Raw genomic sequence first — 6,891 nt, forward strand, 5'->3', positions numbered from 1 at the left:
CTCCTACTATCATAGAGAGCTAATGGATAAGCTCCAAAGACTCCATCAAAATAAAATGAAAGTGGAAGAATATAGACAAAAGATGGAGTTATATATGATGAGGACTGGGATTAGGGGGTCCGAGGATACCACCATTGCAAGGTTTCTTAGTGGCTTAAGTCTTGAGATAAGAGATACAGTAGAATTGTTGCCCTACCAAGACTTAAATGACTTGGTTCAACTTTGCATAAAGGTGGAGCAACAAATTCTAAGGAAAAATTTTCGAAATGACTACTCTAACTCTTATACCAAGAAAGAATTCAAGAGGGAGGGTAAGCAAGTCAAAGAGGAACCCTCCAAAAGTTTCAAGGAAAAGGAGAAACCAAGGGAAGGCACATCTTCACACACTCGCACTAGTGAAATCAAATGTTTCAAGTGTCTTGGTAGAGGTCATGTTGCATCTCAATGCCCCACCAAAAAGACCATGATCTTAAGGGGTGTTGACCACTATAGTAGCTAAGATGAGCAAGAAAGTGAGAGTGAGACTTCTAGTTAGGAGTCTAATGATGAGTCTAAGGAAATTGCCTATCCCTGTGAAGGAGACCTTCTAATGATTAGAAGACTTCTTAGCAACTAACCCATTCCAAAAGAGCCAACACAAAGAGAGAACATCTTTCATACAAGATGTAAAATTTTAGAAAACACTTGTTCTCTCATTGTTGATAGTGGCTCATGTTGCAACTGCTGTAGTACAAGGTTGGTTAATAAGTTGGCTTTGACTATCACTCCCCATCCAAAACCTTACAAACTGCATTGGCTTAATGAAAGTGGGGATTTGACAGTCCAACATCAAGTGAAGGTCAAGTTATCCATAGGGAAATATGAAGATAGTGTGCTATGTGATGTAGTACCTATGGAAGCTTGCCATGTTTTATTGGGAAGGCCTTGGAAATCTGATAAGAAAACCATGCATAATGGTTTTACCAATGAAATCACCTTCACTCATAGGGATAGAAAATTTGTCTTGCATCCTTTATCACCATCCCAAGTGGTAGAGGATCAAATCCAAATGAGAAAGAAGTTGGAAAAGGAGAGAAAAGAGGATAAAAAAAAAGTCCTCCCTCTCTCCCAAAAAAGTAACTAAAGATGAATCTGAGGTGGGAGAGATTGGTGTTCCTTCTCCCAAGGTTATTCAACATGAGAACATTTTGACTATAAAATCTTTGAACCAAGTTCTCAATGATGAACAACCTTCATGCCTCTTGTTGTGTAAAGGAACACTCACATGCATTGCCACATTTCTTGAACTTAAGAGTCTACCTCCTAAAATTGAAAATCTTTTGAAAGAGTTTGAGGATATATTCCCTAAGGAAGGGCCAATTGGGCTTCCTCCTTTTAGAGGAATTGAGCATCAAATAGATTTAGTACCTGGGGCAAGTCTTCTAAATAGACCAGCCTATAGGACTAATCCTCAAGAAACAAAAGAGATAGAGTCTCAAGTGCAAGAATTGTTGGAGAAGGGTTGGGTTCAGAAGAGCCTTAGTCCTTGTGTTGTACCTGTTTTGTTAGTGCCTAAAAAGGATGGAAAGTGGAGAATGTGCTGTGATTGTAGGGCTATAAATAACATCACCATCAAATATAAGCATCCAATCCCTAGGCTTGATGACATGCTTGATGAGTTGCATGGGTCCCTCATGTTTTCTAAAATTGATCTAAAGAGTGGTTATCACCAAATAAGAATCAAAGAAGGTGATGAGTGGAAAATCGCTTTTAAGACCGAATTTGGACTATATGACTGGTTGGTGATGCCCTTTGGGCTTACTAATGCACATAGCACATTCATGAGGCTAATGAATCATGATTTTAGAGAGTGCATAGGAAAGTTTGTGGTTGTCTACTTTGATGACATTTTGATCTATAGCAAGAGCTTGCATGAGCACATAGATCATCTGAGGTATGTCCTTACCATCCTTAGGGTAAATAGTTTGTTTGCAAATAAAGAGAAATACACTTTTTGTGTAGATAGTGTTATTTTCTTAGGTTTTGTAGTAAATAAAAATGGGGTCCATGTTGACCCTATAAAAGTAAAGGCCATCCAAGAATGGCCTACTCCTAAAAATGTTGGAGAGGTTAGGAGCTTCCATGGTTTGACAAGCTTTTATAGGAGGTTTATTCCTAACTTCTCTACTTTGGCTTCACCCCTCAATGAACTTGTCAAGAAAGATGTATCTTTTAATTGGGGTGAAAAAAAAGAGTCTGCTTTTTAGCAACTCAAGGAAAAGCTCACCAATGCACCCATTCTAGCTTTACCAAACATTTCAAAAACCTTTGAGCTAGAGTGTGATGCATCCGGTGTAGGAATAGGTGTTGTGTTGTTGCAAGGAGGGCACCCAATTGCTTATTTCAGTGAAAAACTTCATGGTGCCTCCCTCAACTATCCCATCTATGATAAGGAATTGTATGCCTTAGTTAGGGTCCTTCAAACTTGGGAACATTACCTTGTGTCCAAAAAGTTTGTCATTCATAGTGACCATGAGTCACTAAAATATTTGAAGGGCCAACATAAGCTGAATAAAAGACATGCTAAGTGGATGGAATTCTTGGAACAATTTCCTTATGTGATGAAGTACAAGAAGGGCAAAAGTAATGTGGTGGCTGATGCCTTGTCTAAAAGGAACACCTTGTTTTCAAAATTGGGAGCCCAAATTCTTGGATTTGATCATATTCCAGAAATGTATAATCAAGATTCTGAGTTTTCCTCTACTTATGTTGAATGTATGGAAAGACCTCAAGGATGTTTCTTTGTGAATGTGGGGTATTTGTTTAAAGAAGGAAAAATTTGTATTCCCCAAGGTTCACAAAGAAAACTCCTTGTTCAAGAAACACATGAAGGGGGATTAATGGGTCATTTTGGGGTAGAAAAAACCCTAGGTCTTTTAAACGAGAAATTCTTTTGGCCCCGTATGAGGAAGGATGTCCAAAGGCATTGTAACAGATGTATTTCATGCTTACAATCTAAGTCTAAAACAATGCCTCATGGATTATACACCCCCTTGCCTGTTGCTTCAACCCCTTGGGAAGATATAAGTATGGATTTTGTCTTAGGACTCCCAAGAACACAAAGGGGTTTTGATTCCATGTTTGTGGTGGTAGATCGTTTTAGCAAAATGACACACTTTATACCCTGCCACAAAGTGGATGATGCTAGCAACATTGTTAGGCTTTTCTTTAGAGATGTGGTCAAGCTTCATGGTATACCCCGCACCATAGTTTCTGATAGAGACACCAAGTTCCTTAGCCACTTTTGGAAAACACTTTGGTCAAGGTTAGGAACTAAGCTTAATTTCTCTCCTTCAAGTCACCCACAAACTGATGGGCAAACTGAAGTTGTTAATAGGTCTTTGTCTACTATGTTAAGGACAATTTTGAAAGGGAACCACAAATCTTGGGATGAATGTCTTCCCCATATTGAGTTTTCCTACAATAGAGTAGTTCATAGGACTACTAAAATCTCTCCATTTGAAGTTGTTTATGACTTTAATCCTCTCACTCCCATGGACTTGCTACCACTTCCTACATCTTTTGATTTTATTCATAAAGAAGGGGTGGCAAAATCTGATTTTGTTAAGAAAATGCATGAAAAGATTAAAAGCCAAATCCAACAACAAACAAAGAGGTATGCTAAGTACAACAATAAAGGGAAGAGGGAAATGATTTTTGAAGAAGGGGATTGGGTGTGGCTACACCTTAGAAAAGATAGATTTCTTAAGCAAAGGAAGTCTAAACTTAGCCCTCGAGGTGATGGTCCCTTTAAAGTGCTGAAAAGAATAAATGATAATTCGTATAGGCTAGAGTTGCTTGAAGGCTTTGATGTGCATGCCACCTTTAATGTTGTTGACTTAATACCTTTTGCAGGTGGTACAGATGATGAGGCAAAGACTACATATTTGAGGACAAATCCTTCTCAAGAGGGAGGGGATGATGAGATGCCTCGAGTCAAAGGACCTACAACAAGAGCTACGACTAGGAGAATACAAGAGGAATAGGCCTTAAATGCGCATGCAAGGCCCAACATGAACTTCACATGGGCCAAGGAAGATGTGAAAACCTAGCCTAGGACACTTTGCTTATAAATACTAGATTAGGATTTTATTTTGGGCTTTGTATTTTGGGCCCAATAGAATAGGGTTTTCTTTGGGCCATGTATTGGGCCTTAGAGGAAATTGGGCTTTAGAAGTAATTTAGGACCAAAAAGGGGAATTGGGCCAAATGGGCCAAGAGTAGTGTGTCTACTCTAGAAAAGCCTAGAAGCTTCTCAAACTTGCTCTCCAAAGATGAGAGTTAGCTTCCCATGGCAAGACAAGTGTGACTTGCTTAGGTGGCAAGTCACACCTCCCATATGCTCCTTTTTGGCTCCAAAATTCAAATTTCTAGACTCCTTTTTCCCTCCATTTTTTGGAGACTCCTTGGTATCATTTTAGCCTATAAATAGAAGGCTTAGGAGATGTATTTTTCAGCTTGACTTTGAGTAATGAATTGCTGCCCAAATTTGTGCACAAATCTCTTTTGAGCTCACCTTAGAGTAAACTCATCTCTACTTTACTCTAGTCTTCTTCCTTAGGAGTTGGCCTCACCTCTCTTAAGAATCCTTTGACCTACACCAAACCAAACACCTTAAGCTTCTTTCCTTCATGCTTCCGCATCCAACACCATCCATGGAGCCTCCATTCTTGATGCAAGCTTCAATGGAGACAAGAAGAAGCCATCAATATCCCACTACTGCGTGAAGAAACTAGGATTGTCGAATCGTGACCTGGGATGCGAGTTGATCATCTTGACACCAGCATCTGGACAGGTTTCAACAAATTCAGCCTATGTTGGATGCTTGATGGAAGTAGAGGGCAGGCGATTCAAGGTGAACCTCGTTTGCTTGCCTTTAGAGGGACTGAAGGTTATAGTGGGAATGGACTGGCTGTCTGTCAACCATGTGATGATTGATTTTGGATGGCGCATAATTGTATTTCTAGAAACTGAAGGGATAGAGTTGGTGTCATCACAAGAAGTAATGAAAGAGATGAAGGGAGGATCTACTTGCTTTGTGATAGTGGCCCAAAAGAAGAAGATAAGTAGAAAAGAGCAGATTAGTAGAATACCGATAGTATATGAATACGCCGATGTATTCCCAAATGAGATACCCGAGCTACCATGACGGTAATCGAACTCAGAAGCTTCTTGGGGCTGACAGGGTATTACAGGAGATTTGTAAAGGGGTTCTCTAAAATGGTGAGTCCACTAACTCAGCTCGCTAGAAAAGATCAACCCTTCTCTTGGACTAATAAATGCGAAGAATGCTTCAAGGAGATGAAGAGGAGGTTGACCACCGCTCTTATGCTTGTTATTCCAAATACCAGTAAAAAGTTTAAGGTTTACTGCGATGCATCCTATCAGGGTTTGGGTTGTGTACTGATGCAAGAGAAGAGGCCAGTAGCCTATGCTTCTAGACAATTAAAGGTGCACGAGAAGAACTACCCTACCCATGACTTAGAATTGGCCGTTGTAGTGTTTGCTTACAAGACATGGAGGCACTACTTGTATGGCTCCCAGTTCCAAGTTTTTAGTGACCACAAAAATCTGAAATACCTGTTTGATCAGAAGGAGTTGAATATGAGACAACGACGATGGATGGAGTATCTCAAGGACTATGATTTTGAGTTGCTTTACCATTCTAGTAAAGCAAATGTAGTTGCGGATGCCTTGAGTCAAAAAAGGATGCATATCTCAGCCATGATAGTGAAGGAGCTGGAATTGATCGAGAAGCTCAGGGATATGAACCTGGGCATACAGTTGAGGGAAGACTCTATCAGGGGCAGTGTCCTAACATTGACCAGTGATATCTTGGAGACTATCTGAGATCAACAAAAGAATGATGCTGAGCTACAACAATTTGTGAGCTGGTTAAGAACTGAAAAAGGGAAGGATTACAGGATGGGATTAGATGGCATCCTACAATTCAGAGATAGAATTTGCATGCTGGGAAATTGGAGATTGAGGAAGCAGATTCTAGAGGAGGGACACAAAAGTCGCCTTAGCATACACCCGGGTATGACTAAGATGTATCAGGATTTGAAGTAGTCCTTTTGGTGTAATGGTATGAAGACTGATGTTGTTGACTTCGTGGCATCATGCTTGGTGTGTCAGAAGGCCAAGATTGAACACCAGTGACCAGGGGGCACACTAGAGCCGTTAGATATCCCGTAGTAGAAATGGGATAATATTGCCATGGACTTCGTGACTCACTTGCCGATGTCTATTACAGGGCATGATTCAATCTGGGTAATAATGGACAGGTTGACTAAGTGTGCACATTTCCTCGCCATTAATCAGAAGTGGTCTTTGGATAAGTTGGCCAAGTTGTATGTTCGTGAAGTGGTCAGGTTGCATGGTGTGCCAACTAGTACAGTATCAGACAGAGACCCGAGGTTCACATCTCATTTTTGGCAGTCTCTACAGGCAGCGTTGGGGACTCAGTTAAGGATGAGTTCTGCATACCATCCCCAGACTGATGGGCAATCGGAGCGGACGACCCAGTCATTGAAGGATCTATTATGGGCTTGTGTGCTGGATCATATGGGAAGTTGGAGTGAGATGCTTCCATTGGTGGAATTCACGTACAACAACAGTTATCACTCCAGTATAGGCATGGCACCATATGAGGCTTTGTATGGGCGACGATGTAGAACACCGCTGTGTTGAAATCAGGATGGTGAGTCCTTAGTATTGGGTCCAGAATTTTTCCAGCAGACTTCTGAGAAGGTCAAGGTGATTCAGGAACGAATGAGAGCTACTCAGAGTAGACAAAAGTCATATGCAGATAAGAGGAGACGACCTTTAGAATTTGAGGCATGGGATCAT

The sequence above is a fragment of the Vigna unguiculata genome, chromosome 6 (assembly GCF_004118075.2).
Source record: "Vigna unguiculata cultivar IT97K-499-35 chromosome 6, ASM411807v1, whole genome shotgun sequence".
In the NCBI taxonomy this organism is placed as follows: domain Eukaryota; kingdom Viridiplantae; phylum Streptophyta; class Magnoliopsida; order Fabales; family Fabaceae; genus Vigna; species Vigna unguiculata.